This window comes from Somniosus microcephalus, unplaced genomic scaffold (genome assembly GCF_052327205.1).
Source record: "Somniosus microcephalus isolate GS21.2 unplaced genomic scaffold, FLI_Smic_1.0 unresolved_chr1, whole genome shotgun sequence".
In the NCBI taxonomy this organism is placed as follows: Eukaryota; Metazoa; Chordata; class Chondrichthyes; order Squaliformes; family Somniosidae; genus Somniosus; species Somniosus microcephalus.
In genome coordinates, this window is record NW_028225179.1 from 56,967,007 (window position 1) to 56,986,742 (window position 19,736).

At 51.3% G+C, this 19,736-nt stretch overlaps 1 non-coding gene across 1 annotated transcript; it reads right to left on the reverse strand.

Moving 5' to 3' along the window:
* Positions 1-17,130: 17,130 nt before the first annotated feature.
* Positions 17,131-17,224, reverse strand: trnar-ucu (transfer RNA arginine (anticodon UCU)). Its single transcript has 2 exons — positions 17,188-17,224; positions 17,131-17,166 (listed from the first exon to the last, which is right to left on the reverse strand). It is a non-coding gene; the product is annotated as a tRNA-Arg (tRNA).
* Positions 17,225-19,736: the final 2,512 nt, after the last annotated feature.

The window sequence follows — 19,736 nt, forward strand, 5'->3', positions numbered from 1 at the left end:
TCTCCTGCAGCAATATAAACAGAGTCAGTGCCCAGCTCTGCTGTTCGGGGCAATCCTCGCCTCCTCCTGTTTCATTTTCGCATCGATGGGTGAAGCTGAGAGCGAACTCCAATCTACACGGGCTTTACACCACTTGAAAGATTAACGGGAAAAGCTGGAAAAAAAGTGTTAACTTTATCCTTTGAAAATCAATTTAATTTCAAACTTTTTGTCGACCTTAGACCAGTGCAGTTTTCTGATTGGCACCAAGTCTATACATTTTATTTCTGTTAAACTTTATTCCTGCTCCCGCTCTTCATAAAGGACACAGCATCCCGCGCCACGGGCATTCAAAGACCTTTCAATTATGGCCAACCTCCTGTAATCGCGGCTTTCACTCACTAGCGCCCTTTTCACTTACCCTTTATTTGTTTCAATCGCACACTTCAACAGACCTGTTAAGATTAAGGCGGAACTTTCGATCTTACTGCACCGCACCAGCGGGCCAATATTTCACACTTAAACCCTCGATCGCACCGAGGTAGCGCTGCCCGTCACACACGCACCTCAACAGTTTTGGGAAAAGCGCCAACCAGCATGAAAAAAAACCCCAGTTCTTCAGTTAACAGGCCCTCTATCACAAGATTCCCCAAGGAAATTTCGTGAACAATCAGGTCCCTGTCCTTCCAAAGGCCCCGCTTTCGCAGTGCTTGTCTGTCGAGTAGTCCCACAGATTTAAATGTATCGACTAGTTTCAAGGTACTAATGTGCATTGGTGCGAATGGAACATGTGCCCTCAGGAACAGCGGTGGCAGCAGAGAAAATTTAACGTCGTAAGTAAAGGAAAGACTTACATTTATATAGCGCCTTTCACGACCACCGGACGTCTCAAAGCGCTTTACAGCCAATGACGTACTTTTGGAGTGTACTCACTGTTGCAATGTGGGAAACGCCGCAGCCATATTGCGCACAGCAAGCTCCCACAAACAACAATGTGATAATGACCAGATAATCTGTTTTTGTTATGTTGATTGAGGGATAAATATTGGACAGGACACCGGGAATAACTCCCCTGCTCTTAATTCGAAATAGTGCCATGGGATCTTTTACGTCCACCAGGGAGAGCAGGCGGGGCCTCAATTTAACGTCACATCCAAAATACGGCACCTCCGACAGTGCAGCACTCGCTCAGTACTGCATTGGAGGGGCAGCCTGGATTTATATAATCTAGTCCCTGTAGGAGGAATCTGAACCCACGGCCACCTGCCTCAGAGGCCAGTGTGATTCCCAGTGAGCCACAGCTGACACTAAGTAGGTAAAAGTGAATGTCAGATTAGGGGAAAACCGCAGGAAATTGACAATGAAATGAAAGGAGGGAAGTGAAGAAGGGCTAATGGTTGTGGAAGGATGAAACAGCTGGAAGAGGCGAGTGTGAATTATGGAGAATAAAGCACAGGTATATGAGAGTGTGGGGTTTTGAAGGAATAAATAGGTTTCACCGCAAACAAGACAGATTTCTTCTTTTAATAAATAATGATGATTCTCTGAGTTTTATTAGCAGGTGCTGTAAGGGACAGAAGATGTAAAGCAAGTTGTGCCGTGACTCAGATTCCAACCGAGGTTGCTGCAAACACAACGCAGAGTACTGAGCACTATATGATCATGGTGCCACAGATTATGCTTCTACCAATTACTTTAATCCATGCCCCTGGTTATTGATCCTTCTGCTATGAGAAATAGGTCCTTCCTATCCACTCTATCTCGGCCCCTCATAACTTTATACCATCAATTAAGTCTCCCATCAGCCCCCTCTGTTCCAAAAAATCAACTCCGCCTATCCAATATTTCTGTCAGGGTTGCTGTCACGGGGCCATGTAGACACGGGGCCGTGCTGCCCGGGCGAGGCTGGTTCTGGACCCAAGTGCAGACAGACGAGGTGAGAAGCAGATATGCAGTCTTAAATAACAGTACTTTACTAGAATCACACAGGTAAACAGTTACAAAACATAGGAACTCAAGACAAGCTACCACATAGGTAAATGGCTAGTCAAGATAGGAACTCAAGACAAGCTACCGTGAGGCAACCGGCTTGTCAAGACTGAGCTCAAGACAAGTTACCCCAGGGCAACCGGCGTGTCAAGATAGGAACTCAAGACAAGCTACCATGAGGCAACCGGCTTGTCCAAACTGAGCTCAAGACAAGCTACCACAGGGTAACCGGCTTGTCCAAAACTGAGCACCTTATCAAGACTGAGCAACTTGTCAGCACCTTCTCAAGGGAAAAACCACAGAACTCAAATACAAGCAAAACGTAACACAGATAAACAGTTATAGACATAGGAGCTCAAGACAAGCAACCACTAAGGCAACCGGCTTGTCAAGGCAAGCTACCACAGGGCACCAGGCTTGTCGAGACTGAGCACCTTGTCGAGACTGAGCACCTAGTCAAGACAGAGCACCTAGTCAAGACAGAGCACCTAGTCAAGACAGAGCACCTAGTCAAGACTGACTCCCTTGTCAGGACTGAGCCCAGAGGGTAGAAACCACAGAACTTAAATACAAGCAAAAACAGGTGAAACCAATAAACCAGATGAAAGGCATTTAAGTAATAAACAGGAGAAACAAGTAACAATTAACAAAGGGAAACCAACCAGTGAACCTCACACAAGCTCATTTTGGACCTTGCAGTCAGAGGAGCAGGTTGTGTTGCTGAGCTGCTCCTGCTGCTGCTGTGGGGAGAGAGTGTGTTTGCTCCAACCTCCCCCACCAACTCATCAAACTCATCAACATCATCAACAGAGGTGCCTGGAGAAGAAGGAGTGGAGGACAGAGGAGGAGGCCAGCATTGGAACGGGAGAGGCCTTTTTCATCACTGCTTCCCAATTCGGCCTCCAGCCCAGGAGAGGGAGAGAGGGAGAGAGGACACGAACAGCTCCACTTGGAAGGAGGGGAGGAGCTGCAATTCCAAACATCTGCAGGTGGGTGTCCTTGTGTATTCCCCCCTAAAGACTTTTGCATTCTAGGCGGGGGGAGGAAAAGAAGACGGTCCGAAAGCCTGGCCTGGGTTGGCTGGAGCCTGCCCAGGTGAAGCTGCTTCCTGCTTCCTGCTCATCGAAAAGACCTGGTGTGGGCTGAACCTGGGCTGTCTCCAGTCTGCCCAGGCGAAGACATCTTCTCCCCCTGCCCGAAGACCACCTTAAAAGACTTTGCTGTTTACCATCGGGGGAGTACGCCCTGCCGACACCCACCCACCACCTATCATCGTCGAGTGGGGACCCTGCCTTTGCGGCCACCCCCTCCTTCCCACCCCCCTCTCTCTCTCTCTTTGTCCTCTCTCTGCCTCTCCGATAAGCACCCCCCTTCATCTTATTTATTATTTTCCAATTGAGCAGAGGGAAGAAAGGGCCCCCTCCCAATTCATACCATCAAGGGGAGAGGTGGCCCAGTACATTTACGCTCCCTCTGTTCAGGGAAGATCTTATTATCGTACCGAGGCCATTTTTGACACCTTCGGGCCTGTGACTTTTGGGGTGTGTGTAGCTCTTTTTTGAGATCCACCCCACTATGGCATCTACATCTGCGGCAGCGACGGGGCTGGCGAGAACTTATGCGGCAGTGGCAGCCAAAGCTGCGGCCGCTCCCGCTTCCGCTGCTGCCCCGTCGCCGTTCCGCCTGCTGACCGAAAAACTTGGGGTGAAGAGCTACACCCACCCCAACATGACAATCGAGGCGTGCGTTAAGGCTATGGCCGGGGTTGTCGGCCCTCCGGCCATAGTCGCCACCTCGAAAATGTACGGGAAGGCTGTCTTTTTCCTGGAGTCCGAGCGGGCGGTGGTCCTGGCCATCGCCCAGGGGCTCACCATGGGCGGCACCTTTCTGCTGGTGGACCCGCTGGAGGCCACCACGCAGAGGGTGGTCTTGTCCAACGTCCCGCCCTATATCGCCTGTGAGCTCCTCCTCCCCCACCTACGTCAACTTGGGGAGGTGAGGTCGGGGATTTCCCCGATCCCGCTCGGACTCCGGGAAAGCAGCCTTCGCCATGTCTTCTCCTTCCGGCGCCAGGCTTTTGTCCAGCTGGCACGGGAGGGGGAGACGGACGGGGCTTTCATGGTCCTCCACGGGGGGACCCCGTACCGCGTCTTCTGGATGACGGACGGCGTGCGGTGCCACGCCTGTAGGGAGGTGGGGCACGTGCGCAAAAACTGCCCCACCTCCAAGGCTGCCAAGTCATCTGGCGTGGCCAAGGCTGGCGCCGCCGCCGCTCCTCCTTCCGGCTCTAGCCGCGCCCCTGCTCAATCCAACGCTACCGGGGCGCGGTCGTCGTCGGAGGTCGATGCCATCCTGGCCTCCAGCGGGGGGGAGGAGGGAGGTCCGGTCAGAAAGAAGGCGCGGGACAAGACACGAAACCGTAGGGTGGGTCCCCCCGCGGAGGGCGTCCCCCATGACATGGAGCCCCTGACGCCAGAGAGCGTCGCCGCGATAATCACGGAGTGCTGAGTGGGGGGGGGCCCTCGTGGCCGAGCCTGTGGCCGCGACCGCCGAGGCGGTAATGCCAGAACCTGCGGCCGGGCTCGGGCCCGGGGGACCCAAAGAACTCGCTCCACCAGAAGGAGCAGGGGAGGCCCCTGAAGAAATGGAGGCCTCCCTTTACCCCTCCGCGCTTAAAAGAAGGCGCGAACCCGTGGATGAGGAGGAGGACCGGGAGGAGGAAGGTTCCTCCAGTCAGGGGGAGTCGTCGCCCGCCGCGGGCACTGCACCCCACCCCACCGCTAACACCATTACGGGCGAACGGCAGGGGTCGCCTGTCCCTGGGGAGGCTGAGGCAGAAGCGTCTGCCCAGCTCGTGCCTCCCGGGGATGGGGACGAGACCCTGCCCGTGGGGGGGGTCGCGGAACAACCCGCGGCGGGATTCGATCCATTGCTGGTGGCATTGCCCCTCGACGGGTCGAGCGGCCAGGGGACCGGGCCGGGCGAGCCATCCGATGATGAGCTCGCCCAGAGCGGCCCGGACCTTTGCCAGGTGCTGCTCGACTTCATCGAGGTTTGTGAAAAAATCACTCCGTCTGCTGGGTCGGAGGCCGGTGGCATGGCGGAGGGGGGCCCTCTGTCTGTGTCTCCGGCGCCGGGCGACTTGGAGGTGATCGGATGCACGTGTTCTCCCGTCTCTCCGGTCTCTCCGGTCGTTCCGGCGCCTGGGGCGGAGGGGGTCTCCGGACCGCCGCCGCCTTCTGGCCCGGCCCCCCTAGAGGAGCCCGGGGGGGAATCCTCCGCTACTGATCCTGCGGGTGGGATCCGGGCGGAGGCGGGGCCGGCTGTTGCGGCCGAGCCTCCCGATGCGCACTGCATGGCGGACGGTTCGGCCGCCGGTGGCGACCCCGCGGAGGAGGACGGGGACTCGGTGGTGGGGGCGGAGGAAGACTTAGAATCCATCGCCGATGAGGCGATGGATGACCTCGCGCCCCTCGCCGGGACACCCCTCGCTCTTATTCCCATCAGGGAGCTCCGGGAATTTGTGGCCACGAGCCAGGGTCGCCGCAGGACCCAGCAGGCCCTCGACAGATGGTCGGGGCTGGCGCTGCTCATCGGGTCGGCCCGCGTTGCCTATAAGACCATGGGTGCAGACGCGGGCGTGAGCCCGTCCGAGCTGCGTCGGTTCCGAGCATTCTTCACCGGGCTGCTAAGGGAGTGGCGGTCGGTTAGCGGCCGCTCTCCCTTCCCCCGTTAGGTTTAAGTAGGGGTTGGTTGTGCTTCTGAAATGAAGATAACCATAGCCAGCCTCAACGTCAACGGCAGCAGGGAAGCTAGCCGCAGATTTAATAACTTTTCGGTCCTTCGGGACGGGAAGTATGCGGTGTGCTTCCTGCAAGAAACCCACACCGTTCCGGGAGATGAGGCCACGTGGCTCCTGGAGTGGCAAGGAGGGGTCAACATGAGTCACCTCTCCAATGTTTCCAGTGGTGTGGCTATCTTGTTGGCCCCGCATTTTCAGCCGGAGATCTTGGTGGTCAAGGAGCTCGTGCCGGGCCGCTTGCTCCAGGTCACTGTTCGCCTGGGGGGCGTGCCGTTCCATCTAGTGAACGTGTACGCCCCTCGGGCTGGTGCGCAGCAAGCGCGCTTCTTTGAAGAAGTGTCCACTCTTTTGGGCTCCATCGACGCGGGCGAGTGCGTCATCCTCGGGGGGGATTTTAATTGTACCCTCGAGGCGAGGGACCGCACGGGTGCCCAGCCGTGCCCGGCGTCGGTGGGGAAGTTGAGGGACCTGGTCGGGTCCCTCGACTTGGCGGACGTCTGGCGTAATCTCCATCCCGACTCCAGCGCCTTCACCTTTGTGAGGTCTGGGGGAGGAGCGTCCAGGATCGACCGCCTCTACATTTCCCGGGCATACGTCTCCTGCGTTCCGGCGGCTTCCGTGCGGCCGGTGCCATGCACGGACCACCACCTGGTGTGGGCGGAGCTCGTGCCGCCGCGCGCCGGGGTGGGGTCCGCGTACTGGCACTTTAACAACCTGCTGCTGGAGGACGCGCGGTTCCGGGATTCGTTCGGTCGGTTCTGGGCCGGCTGGAGAAGGAAGCAGGGGGGCTTCCCCTCCTTGAGGCTATGGTGGGATGTGGGCAAGGCTCACATCCGTCTCTTCTGTCAGGAGTACGCAAAGGGGTCGACCAAGAGGCGGGAGGCCCGGGTCGGGCAGTTGGAGAAGGAGGTGCTCGACCTGGAGTCCCGTCTCGGTCAAGTCGCCGAGGACCCGGCCCTGCGGCTGGCGTACGAAGAGAAGAAGGGCGCGCTGGAGGACCTGCAGCTCGTCGGGTCCCGAGGTGCGTACGTGAGGTCGCGGATCCAGTTCCTGCGGGACCTGGACCGCGGCTCCCCCTTCTTCTACTCGCTGGAAAAAAGATGGGGGGTCCGTAAGCAGCTTTTGGAGCTGCTGGCCGACGACGGATCTCCGGTCTCGGATCCGGAGGGAATCCGCGCGGAGACCCGCGCCTATTACGGGGCTCTGTTCTCTCCGGATCCGTCCAGCGAGGACGCGCGCAGAGTTTTGTGGGAGGACCTGCCGAAGGTCGGCCTGGAGGGAGCCGAAAAATTGGACGCTCCTCTGAGTTTGGAGGAGCTGTCCGGTGCCCTCCGCCAGCTCTCTAGGGGGAAGTCCCCGGGGCTGGACGGGCTGACCGTGGAGTTCCACAGGGCGTTCTGGGGCGTCCTGGGGGGCGACTACGTGCAGGTCCTGGGGGAATGTTTGGCGACCGGGGAGATGCCCCTCTCGTGGCGCAGGGCGGTGATCGTCCTGCTGCTGAAGAGGGGTGATCTCCGCCACCTTAAGAACTGGCGCCCGGTCTCCCTCCTCAGCACGGATTACAAAATCTTTGCCAGGGCCATGTCCGTTCGCCTTGGCACCGTGCTGGCCCACATGATCCATCCCGACCAGTCCTACACGGTCCCGGGCCGGACCATTCACGATAACATCCATCTGGTCCGGGACCTGGTCCACCATTCCCAGAGGGCTGGTCTGTCGGTCGCCTTCCTTTCCCTGGATCAGGAGAAGGCATTCGACAGGGTGGATCACGAGTATCTTTTCGGGACTCTGCGCGCTTTCGGTTTCGGGACGCATTTCGTCGCCTGGATCTGACTTCTGTATGCTGCCGCGGAGTGTCTGATTAAAGTTAACGGGTCCTTGGCGGCGCCCCTTCGCTTCGGGAGGGGGGTGCATCAGGGATGCCCCATGTCCGGCCAGTTATATGCCATTTGTGTGGAGCCTTTCCTGCGCCTCATGCGGAAGAGGTTGGCGGGATTGGCTCTGCAAGGGCCGGGCGTGGAGGTGGTCCTCTTGGCTTACGCCGATGACGTGCTCCTCATGGTCACGGATCCCTTTGACTTGCGGAGGATGCGGGAATGCCAGCAGATTTACTCGGACGCATCCTCCGCCAGGATCAACTGGGGGAAATGTTCTGGACTCCTGGTGGGTCAGTGGCAGGTGGACTCTCTGCCGGAGGAGTTCAGGCCCTTCGCCTGGAGTACAACGCACCTCCTCTACTTGGGAGTCTACCTCAGCCCGGCCGAGGATGCCTGGCCGGCGAACTGGCACGAGCTGGAGGCCAAAGTCACCGCTCGCTTAGGACGCTGGACAGGATTGCTCCGAGTGTTGTCCTACAGGGGTTGGGCGTTGGTCATAAACCAACTGGTGGCCGCCATGGTGTGGTACCGGTTGGTTACTCTGATCCCCCCCCCTGCGTTTGTCGCCAAGATACAGAAGAAGCTCATCGACTTCTTCTGGAACAACAGGATACACTGGGTCGCTGCCGCGGTTCTGAGTCTCCCGCTTAGGGAGGGCGGTCAGGCGTTGGTGTGCCTCCGCACCCAGGCTGCGACTTTCCGTCTTCAGACGCTGCAGAGATACCTGTACGTCGAGAATCCTCCAAGATGGTGTGCGCTGGCGACATATTTTTTCCGCCAGCTGCACGGCCTCAATTACGACATGCAGCTCCTGTTTTTGGAGGCGAGCGGCAGGCGTGAGAGCCTACGGGAGCTGCCTGTCTTTTACCAGGAACTACTATGGGTTTGGAATTACGTCGCCTCCAGGCAGAGCTCCCCCCCGTCAGGAGCGGCGGCTGTCCTCCGGGAGCCGCTGTTCAGGAATCCGCACCTCCACGTCCGCGAGTTCAGGTGGCTGGCGGAGCGCAGGGCTGTGCCTGGCAGGGTGACTAGAGTCGGGGACCTACTCGATGGCGGAGGAGCGGGCTGGATGGCGCCAGAGGAGCTGGCGCGACGCATGTCATGGGACGATGTCCGGCTCGCGGTCAATGCCATCGGGGCGGTGAAAGCGATGTTGCCCCCCGACGCCACAAGGTGTGTCGAGGCGGCTCGGGCACGTGGGGAGATCCCGTCCGAGCTTACTCCCGTTCGGGCGGAATTCCTTATCGGTGCCTTGCCCCGAAACTCCCCTCGGGGATCGGTGCTTCACAACTTGAGCCGTCTCGAGGAAATACCCTCCGTGCTTTTTCATTCTGCGCGGAGGGGTTTCTTGTACGGGCTGCTCTTGCACACCTTCCACTTTGCCATCTTCGCCTGCCATCCGGACACGCCGTGGCATGCCGTTTTACCTCAGGACGGAGACGGAGGTCCCCAATGGGGGGCTCTCTATGTGGGAGTCCTCCCTTGTTCTATCGGGGACTTGGCCTGGAGGTTGTTGCACAGAGCAGTTCCGTGCAATAGATTTTTAAATAGGTTTACGGACTCCCAGACCGCCTGTTTGTTTTGCGGTCTGGAGGAGTCCGTAATTCATGTTTATGTTGAATGCGAGAGGTTGCAGCCCCTCTTCCATTATTTAAGGGGGCTGCTCCTCAAGTTTTGGTTGCACTTCAGTCCCACGCTCCTGATCTATGGTCACCCTGTGCGGAGGGGAGCGGGCAGGTCAGAGGACCTCCTCGTGGGTCTGCTCCTGGGCCTGGCAAAGATAACCATCAATTGGTCCAGGCAGCGGGCGGTTGAGGGGGTCGTCCGGCCAGATTGCCTCCCGCGCTTCCGCGGCCATGTTCGCGCCCGGGTGGCCCTGGAGATGGAGCACGCGGTCTCCACCGGCACGCTCGAGCAATTTCGTGACCGGTGGGCGCCGCGGGGACTGGAGTGCATAATCGGTCCAAATGACCAAATTTTAATTTGATTTCTGAATTGGTTTATTTAAAAAGTTACTAGATTTTTAGTTGCACTTGTTTGTTTTTGATTTAACACAAGAGAAACCAGTGAAGGTGCCATCTAGGGGTTACTGAAGGAAATAACCGACACCCTCACAATTTCCTCAATGGCAAAAGAACCAGAGGGGAGATGGGGAAATTTTGTTTTACATTGCGAGTTGTTATGATCTGTAATGCTCTGCCTGAAAGGGTGGTGGAAGCAGATTCAATAGTTATTTTGAAAAGGGGATTGGATAAATGCTTGAAGAGGAAATGTTTGCAGGGTATGTTGGGAAAGAGCTGGGACTAATTGGATAGCGCTTTCAAGAGCACGATGGGCCAAATCGCCTCCTTCTGTGCTGTATGATTCAATGTTTCTGTGAAAGGTTTTATGAAAGTATTCATGTGAATGAGGCGGAACAGTTGCCCGCTCCACTGTCCCGCTTTATTTTTGTGCATTTGTAGCTGTGCTTTTTCAACCTAATTGAAATGATTCAGAATTCGCTACCCAGGAAGCTCGAAGCTAAACACTACTGATGGCGCGGTGGCCAAGTGGTAAGGCGTCGGTCTTATATGCCGAAGTATTCATGGGTTTGACCCCCATCGCGTTCCTGGAGAAGTTTCATCACCTCTAATGTGACATTTTTTTTACTTTTCTCCTGATGAACTCTATCAAAATCGTTCATAATTTTCAATATTACTATCAAATCTCTTCTTGGCAGTCTCTGCTCTAAAGAGAAAACTCCCAGCTTCTCCAGTCTCTTCACATAAATGAAGTCCCTCACCCCTGGTGCCATTCTAGTAAATCTATTCTGCACTCTCTCCAAGGCCTTGACTTTCTTCCTAAAGCGTGGTGCCCAGAATTGAAGACAATACTCCTTATGAGGCCTGACCAGTGTTTTTAAAGTTTTAGCATAACTTCCTTGCTTTTGAACTCTATTAATAAAGCCAAGGATACCACGTGCTTTTTAACAGCCTTCTCAACGTGTCCTGACCGCTTCACAGATCTGTGTACGCACACCCCATGTCTCCCTGTTCTTGTGTCCACTTTAAAATTGTACCATTTAGAGGCTGTTAATAAAATGCAGGGGAGAGCTTTCTGACCAGTTTCGTGGCCAGTGATCTCCAGAGGGAGCCGATTAAAGTCAATAATTGTTCACGTTAAATTTGTACCATTTAATTCATTTTGCCTCTCCTCATTCTTCCTACCAAAATATATCACTTCACACTTCTCTGCGTTAAATTTCATCTGTCACGTGTCTGCCCATTTAACCAGTCTGTATATGTCCTCCTGTAGTCTGTTACTATTGTCTTCACTATTTACTACATTACCGTCTTTCGTATTATTTGCAAAATTTGAAATTATGCCCTTTATACCCAAGTTCATTAATCTTCATCAAAAAGAGCAGCGGTCCTACTTTCGACCCCTGAAGAGCACCACTCTAAACTTTCTTCCAGTCTGAGCATTTAAAACCTCTCCCTGCAAAAACTTCCTGACCTGCGGAGCAATTCAAATAGATAGAATGAGAAGCGAAAGCAGAGAAATTTCAAAACTAAGATTGATAGATTGTTGTTAGGCAAGATTATTAAAGGTTACGGCAACAATGGAGTTAAGATACAGATCAGCCATGACCGAATTGAATGGCAGAACATGTTCGAGGGGCTGAATGGTCTACTCCTGTTCATGTGTACAGAGATCCACACACACAAATCCAAACAGAGCTGCACACGCACGCAGCGCTGGATAGATAGAGAAACAGAGATGGAGAGACAGGCACACAGACAGGGAATGAATCTGAGTCTGATAGAAAGATAGTGACAGAGAGAGAGCAAGACAGCAGGGAGAGAAACAGAATACGAGGCAGAAATAGGGACAGAGAGAGAGACAGAGAAGGAGGAACAGACAGAGAGCTACACAGAGAGGGAGAAACGAAGAAACAGGTGCAGAGCTAGCGAGTCATTGGAGTGCACAGCACCTCAAATAGAACATCATAAGATGTTAGAAATAACTACGAATGAAGGTGCCATTATTCACCGCTTCAACATTGCGCGCGTCTGCCTCTCTCTCCAGGCTTCCCATCTAAGGAGGAGACCTTACAGGGAGCCTGTGGTCCCAGTGATTCCCCATAGTAACTCACCCCGGGACAGGCTGCGATTGCATGTCGCTGTTCAGTTATAAAGAAGGAGGGACACCGTCTGATAGAGATTCAGACAGAGAAAGAGAGAGAAACAAACAGACAGAGACAGCGAGAGAGAGGGAGAGAGAAATAGTGAGGGAGGAATAGAGAGAGAGAGCGAGAGAGAGGGAGAGAGAAATAGAGAAAGAGAAATAGAGAGAGAGGGAGTGAGAGAGAGAGGGGGAAAGAGAGGAAGAAGCGGTTGCTAATTGGCTGTAGTTTCCCAAGTCCAGGGCGGGAACACCAAGTTCTAACACAATTGGCGGTAAAGCGCTTTGGGTCATTCTGAAGTTGGGAAAAGCGATAAAATACACATCCTTCCGTTGATCATCTTTACAAACTGCTGGGGATAACAATTAAATAGATTGACAAGGATGTCTATATCTCTCCCGGTCTGTCCCTCTCGCTCTCCCTCTCTCTCTCTGTCTCTCCCTTTTCCTCCTTCCCTCTCTCTGTCTCTCTGTTTGTCCCTCTCGCTCCATCTCTCGCTCCCTCCCTCTCTCTCTGTTATACCCGCAGAATAGCGAATCACAGGGTCAAAGAAGGAAACAGATTTGTGTCTCTGTCCTGTTTCAAAACCGCAAAATGAAAGAATCCCACGATGACGGCTCGGGCAGAATGTTTCTGCGGGGAGTTTGACCTTCCGCCAGAGGTGGCGAGAGACAAGGATGCGAGGCTATTAAGAGGCTTCGTGAAAATAATTGCATTAAAATCTGGAGCCTAAAGCAGGTGTGGATCTATGAATCTTTCAGACACTTTATATCGAATGTACAGCACAGGAAAAGGCCATTCGGCACAAGTGGTCTCTGCCGGCGTTTATGCTTCACACGAGCCTACTCCCAGCCCATATCATCTAACTTTCAGCATATCCTTCTATTGCTGTCTCCCTCATGTACTTACCTAACTCCCCCTGAAATGCGTCAATGCTATTTACCTCAACTATTCCTTATGGTAGCGCGTACTTTGAATAAATAACTATCTCCTGAACTCCCTCCTGGGTTTATTAGTGACTATCTTATATTGATAACTTCTAGCTTTACTTAGTGTGACACACGAACTTTCCAATCCCCGCCAGCGCCTGGAGACTGGGAAATCCGTCAGGAGCAGCATTCACCGCCAGGGCTGAAATCTTGCTCGGTTTAAACGCCTGTTGTCAGCGGACTGCAGCACATCCAATGGTGAAAATGAGCGACAATATCTGGAAACAGATAACAGGTCAATGTGTTACAGAGCGGAACGGACAGTAACCTAACTATCTTAATTATATCACATCTTTATCTTCTATACCCAACAGAATACAAGCCTAGTCTGTGCAGCTGTTCTTGATAATCTAACCCGTTTAGCTCCGGTATCATTCTGGTCAATTTGCGTTGCACCCGCTCCAAGGCCAATATATAATTCCTGAGGTGCGGTACCCGGAACTGGACGCAGTGCTCCAGATGTGGTCTAAGCAGAACTTTATACAACATATGAACACAGGAACAGGAGTGGGCCATTTAGCCCCTCCAGCCTGTTCCACCATTCATTGGGAGCATGGCTGATCTGCGACCTAACTCCATATACCCGCCTTTGGCCCATATCCCTTAATACCATTGGTGAACAAACATCTATCAATCTCAGATGTAAAATTAACATTTGATCCAGCATCAATTGTCGTTTGTGGAAGAGAGTTCCAAACTTCTACCACCCATAGCATGTAGAAGTGTTTCCTAATTTCACTCCTGAAAGACCTGGCTCTAATTTATAGAATAATACCCCCTAGTCCTAGGCTGCCCAAGCAGTGGAAATACTTTCTCTCTATCTCTACTATCTGTTCCCCTTAATATCTTGAAAACTTCGATCAAATCTCGCCTTAACCGTTAAATTATCTGGAATACAACCGTAATTCATGTAACCTCTCCTCCTAATTTAACCCTTGGAGTCCGGTTTTCATTCTGGTAAACCTACACTGCACTCCCTCCAAGGCCAATATATGTGTAGCTTTCAAAAGCTCTTATAATAATTTGTCCATGACTGCACAAACCACACTGGGTACAGGTATATTGTGTACAATAAAAAAGGATTATTAAGCATTAAACTTCCAGTAGAAAGAAGTAATACTTAACAAGAAGATAGTCACAGTCTGTTCATGGACCCTGGTGTTCCTTCCGAGTGACTGTGGTGCGGTCTTCTGATGTATCTTGCTGTGTTCTTTTGACTGAAGCTCGCTTCTTTGGGTTCTTGCCGTGTTCTGTTGAATGAAGCTGCTACCAATCTCTGATTACGCGGTGCGCGCTACTTTCTGTGTTCAAAACCTGTATCTTTATACCCTTTTTCCTTTTGTTTTGCCTACGGGGGAGTAATTAACCCTCTGACACCTGATAAAAGTATTGCTTCCCTCGTTAGCCATCGTATGACCTTGTTAATCCCACTAGGTCACTTTCTGTGCACAAAAAAGTACCCTTCACTTTTCACAGAACATTTCTTAAAATGTTTTCTAAACAGTCTGTCCATCCTATAGCTGTACCAATGAAGGATATCTCCAACTTCTATCTCTTTCTCTAGTTCTTGTTTGTTTAAGCATAATATTACTGAAATCCTCTTCCCCACCAGCCTCCATAAACTTAGCACTACATTCCGTTACTTCAGTAATTGAAAACACAGCAGTTTCAGTCAGGTTGGCATAATTTCCCATCCTGCTTTTCTCTCAGCCATTCGTCATGATATACAGGCATGTAGGCTTTTAACATTCAATTTCACATATTAAACTTCTTAATAATGTTTACTAAAACCTACAGGTACACCCTATCCTACATATGGTTACTGAAGTGTGGTATCTCAGAACTGCTCACAGTGCTCTAGGTGTGGTCTAAAACCTCACCCAATCGACCCGGCCAAGTCCTGCTCACTTACTTGTGAGAGCTGCCCCACAGAGTAGTCAAGTAACAACCTGACAAAATCATACTCAAGGAGCCCTTCTCAAAGAATCACACCTTTCAGCCAACGTCCCAGACTTCTCCATCACCATGCCTGGGTATGTCCTGTCCCACCGGCAGGACAGACCCACCAGAGATGGGGGTCACATGTCCCATTCGTACCAATAGTCATTGGTGCAAGAATCCAGTCGATACATTTAGATCTGCATGACTGCAAATTCTCCAATCACTGACCCTGCACCATGTGTTTCACCTCCGCAATCATTATTGCGCTGCTTTTGTGATATTCAACTTGTCGTGTGACCACAAGTCTAAAATAATCGCATCAGTCATTAAAATAATGTTACACCTCTGATATTTAACTGTAATAGAAGATGTTGAGAACAGTACGAGTACGCTGCAGAATAATGAATATAAACAGCAGGAACATTGCAATAAAAGTAGAAAATGTTGGAAACACTCAGCAGGTCAGGCAGCATCTGTGGAGAGAGACACAGAGTTATCATTGCAGATCGATGAGTTTTCATCAGAACTGGAACAAGTTAGAAATTTAACAGGTTTTAAGCAAATAAAATGGCAGGCAAAGGGGGAGCGGAGGAAAGAACAAGGGGAAGGACTGTGATAGGGTGGAAGACAGGAAAGATTAAATGACAAAAGGGGTGATGGTGCAAGGCTATAGGGGTGGTATTGGGAGAAGCAAAGAAACAAAAGATGGATCCAGAGGAGGTGTAAATGGCAACAGCAGAGTCATTACCAACAGCTGCTGGCCACAAAATGGGAACAGTGGATATGAACTGAAATTGATGAACTGAAATTGATGAACTGAAATTGATGAGCTGAAATTGAGTCCGGATGAAAAGAGGAGGTGCTGTTCCTCGAGCTTCCATTGAGCTTTATTAGAAAAGTGTAGGAGGCCGAGGACAGAAGCTCAGAGTCACGCTTGTGGTCTGGATGAAGGTGTTCCACAAAGTGATCACCCAATCTGCGATTGGGCACCCGAATGTAGAGGAGACCCACGGTGTGAGCAGCGAATACACTTTACTAAATTGAAAGAAGTACAAGGACTTCGCTGTTTCAGCTGGAGCAAGTGTTTCAGGCCCTGGACGGTGGGAAGGGAGGAGGTCAAAGGGCAGGTGCTACATCTCCTGCGCTTGCACGGGAATGTGCCGTGTGAAGAATCAGCCTCAGCCTCTGCTCCCTGTTCATCAGCTGCTGAAAACTTGTCTCCAGATTATAAACTGCTTCTAGGTTACAGATAAACATTCAGGGTAGAGCCTAAACACAGCGGTTGGCATAAATATATCTAACCAGAGGCAGCGTTAAATCTCCTGTATTGCTCAAATGCTTCAATATATCAATACGACAATAAATGTGTTCAAATACAGTGGGGGATTTAAAGCTGATTCAGGGCCAGTGGTTTCCAATGTGATCTTACCTGTGGCTCTCTTGCCTCTCTCTCCCCTTCCTCCCACACGCTGCCGGTTTTATACTCTGTTTGAAATCTGCTGCTCTGGGCCAGTGCATTCCACAGTCTCACAACCCTTTCTGCAAATACCGTTTCACTGCTTGACTTCTAAGCCTATTGGTTCCGGGTATAGAAGATAAAAAGAAAAAGGTCTTGCATTTATATGGGATGTCAGAAAACAGCTTTACGGCCAATGAAGTACTTTTGAAGTGTGGTCACTGTTGTAATGAAGGAAACGCGGCAACCAATTTGCGCACAGCAAGATCCCACAAACAGATATCCTGTTTAATGATGTTGACTGAGGGATAAACATTAGCCAGGACACCGGGGATAATTACCTTGCTCTTTGTCGAAATAGTGTTTCCTGTCCACCTGAGAGGCCAGACAGGGCCTCGGTTTTTCATCTCATCCAAAAGACGGCACCTCCGATAGTGCAGCGCTCCCTCAGTATTGCACTGAACTGTCAGCCTAGATTTTTGTGCTCAAGTCTTGGAATAGTTCGTGGATTTCAGGAGACGGGAGGAATCTCCCCCAAGCTCCACCTTAAACTCTGCACAGTCGCAGGACTTGAACCATAAACCCTTCATTTTCTTTGCATGTGTCTCTCTATCTCTCCCGAACTATTTCTTTTTTCTCTCTTTTCCCCTGATAGATTTCGCAGGCTTCCTTGAACGGCCACTGCTGATCTAACCTGTAACACCAGCAGAAAATGGTAAAGAAAGAAATAATGACTGAGGCGGCAGGGAAAGTAATTCAGAAAAGTATAATGGAGTGGATAAAATATTTCAAGTAGGTGCGCAGATTGAAGCTGGCCTGTTCTTCAATCACAATTCAGGCGATCTCATTGGCCATTCCCATTCTCTGAAGGGCTTGAATGAACCAATTGTGGCTTTGCTGCAAAATTTCACCACCGGAATCTGGCTAAATAACGACTCTGGTGGGACTCGAACCCACAACCTTTGAATAACTTTCCCAGAATCATTCACTAGAAGTCCAATGCGCTATCCATTGCGCTACAGAACCGATGCCATGCTAGGGTTTCACATTACTCTATACAGGGATAGTCATTGTTCGTCAAATGCAGTAGCAAAATACTGCGGCTGAAATCCGAAATAACAACAGAAAACGCTGGAAAAACTCAGCAGGCCAGGCAGTATCCATGAAGAAAGAAACAGAGTTAAAGTTTCAGGTCGATGACCCTTCGTCACTCCAGAATGATGCGGGACTGATTAACTTTTGTTCATGTTTCTGTCCTGGAGATACAAGTGGATTGCAGCTGTCAATCATAACAGGGTTTAGAGGGAACTTCCTGCATTAATCAAACCACCAACAGCCTCCAGCTGTCAATTAAATCTCCCCATCAGAGAGAGAGACTGTCAGAGAGCTTCCAGCCCTGAGTCTGTTACACGCACCAGCTGCTCACCCACACCCCGCTGTCAGAAACACTGAACATTTTTACCGAGACCCTTCAAATACAGTCTATAAAATGAGAAAAGATCAAAGTTCATCAAAATTCGATAGAATGGAACAAAGTTAATAAACTTTCCACCATCACTCGGTAACCACGTTCGCCATTCCTTCAATCGGTGGAATAAATTATCGGCTGTTAGAATTTTTTTCACTGGGTTGAATAATTTTTGTGTGAGGAATGTTCCAGCGTCGTAAACCAGGGGAACGCGCCGACCGAGCTGTGGCTTGATCGCTTCTGGGCAGTTGGACAGTTCGCCCTTCATTCTGCTCTGATTCACTTTCCCAAAGCGGATCGACAGATTCTCAAATCTACTGACTGGGTTTTCTGTTTTTGGTTCCTTTCGATTTGTCCCGCTCCCGACTGGCAATGTATTCCAGACCTCGTAGCAACCCTCCCCCTTGCATCGTGTCCCAGCCTCGATTGAAAGCGACCCACAGCAACCCCAACCTCGTCACCTACCCGCTGACAGACACACCGCGGTCACACTCTGCTTCAGTGAGATTAATGTCCAGAGCGGGTTCAAAGTCCAATTCAATTGCGAGCAGAGCGGAGCACTTGAGAGCGAAACAATTTTCCCTTTTGTACCTGTCTTCTAAAGCGCCGCACTGCTCCACCAGACAGTTCATTAGGACGATAATGTATCCCAATAAGTTTATCCTAATTCAGCCGTTCTCAGGGGTGCAGAAAGCAAAATGTGAAGATCCTGCATTGGCTGGAATCGAACCCGGGTCTAACACGGCAGGCAAAACGCCTCTGCTTGAACAAGGCAATGTCCGCACAGATCCGCGCAAGGGCCCAGTTAGTAACCTGTCTGAAAGAACATGCAGTCTGACAGAGCTCCTGTTATTACCCAACCCAGTCTGATCTACAGCCGCAGCACCGGCCACTCGCAGCTGCGATCACCGAGTGTTTAAGGCGTTGGATATGAAATCGAGCGGCATGTTTCTGCGCAGATGCGAATCCTGCTCCCAGCGCCGCTGCTTCAAGCTCTCTTCCGGAACCGGTCTGAAAGGATGGCTGATCAGCTGTGGGAGGCGGTGCTGTGCCGCCCGTCATTACTGTCAGTAACTCGTTGTCTGTCAGCTGGCTGCACGTGTCCAGTGTGAAACCTGTCTGAGCGCCCAGCAGACTGACTTTAGTTTAACCATCTTTTATCTTTTAAAGATGTTTTCCAAGAGTTGCCCTGAGCAGATGGTGAGTTTCTTTCTGAAGAGCGGTTCGCCAATCCAGCTCTGAGGGAAAGTGGGTTGTGACTGGAGTCACTTGCGTAACAGGAAGTGTCGGGGCGGCAGTTTCCCTTTCTGAAGGACATCAATCAACCAGTTGAAGTTTTACTGCATAATCTCCCTGTCGAGCCCTGACCTGAAACAGGACTCGAACCCATAACTTGTCAATGCTGAATCTTGACTCACAAGTCCAATGAGATCTCCATTGCGTCACAGAGCCGATTACAACGCAAAGTCTTTTCATTTACCTGGCTGGTTGGTTTTTATGTTGCTCCCGTAAAGCTCGGGAATTTCGGACAATGTTGGGAAAACGTTGCGAAATCTGCGTTTTTCTGTTTAAAGGAATGTTATTTCGAAAGTGTCGATATGCTGTAAGAATAACCAGTAATAATAAATGGGGCGCCTCCAGGATTTGAACCTGGGACCTCTTGCATTTCAACTTTTAAATCCCAAAGCGAGATTCATACTCCAAGATCAACGAGCCGTCGAGCAAGTGCCTTTACCCTCACAAGAGCATAAGAAATAGGGGAAGGCCATTCGGCCCCTCGAGCCTGCTCCGCCATTTCATAAGATCATGGCTGATCCGATTTTCGCCTCAACTCCACTTTCCTGCCCGCTCCCCATAACCCTTGACACCCATGTTGCTCAAAAATCTGTCTATCTAAGCCTTGAACATACTCAATGATTCAGCTTCCACAACTCTTTGGGGTAAAGAATTGCAAAGATTCACGATCCTCTAAGAGAAGAAATTCCTCCTCATCTCCGTCTTAAATGTAAGAAGTCACACAACACCAGGTTATAGTCCAACAGCTTTATTTGAAATCACAAGCTTTCGGAG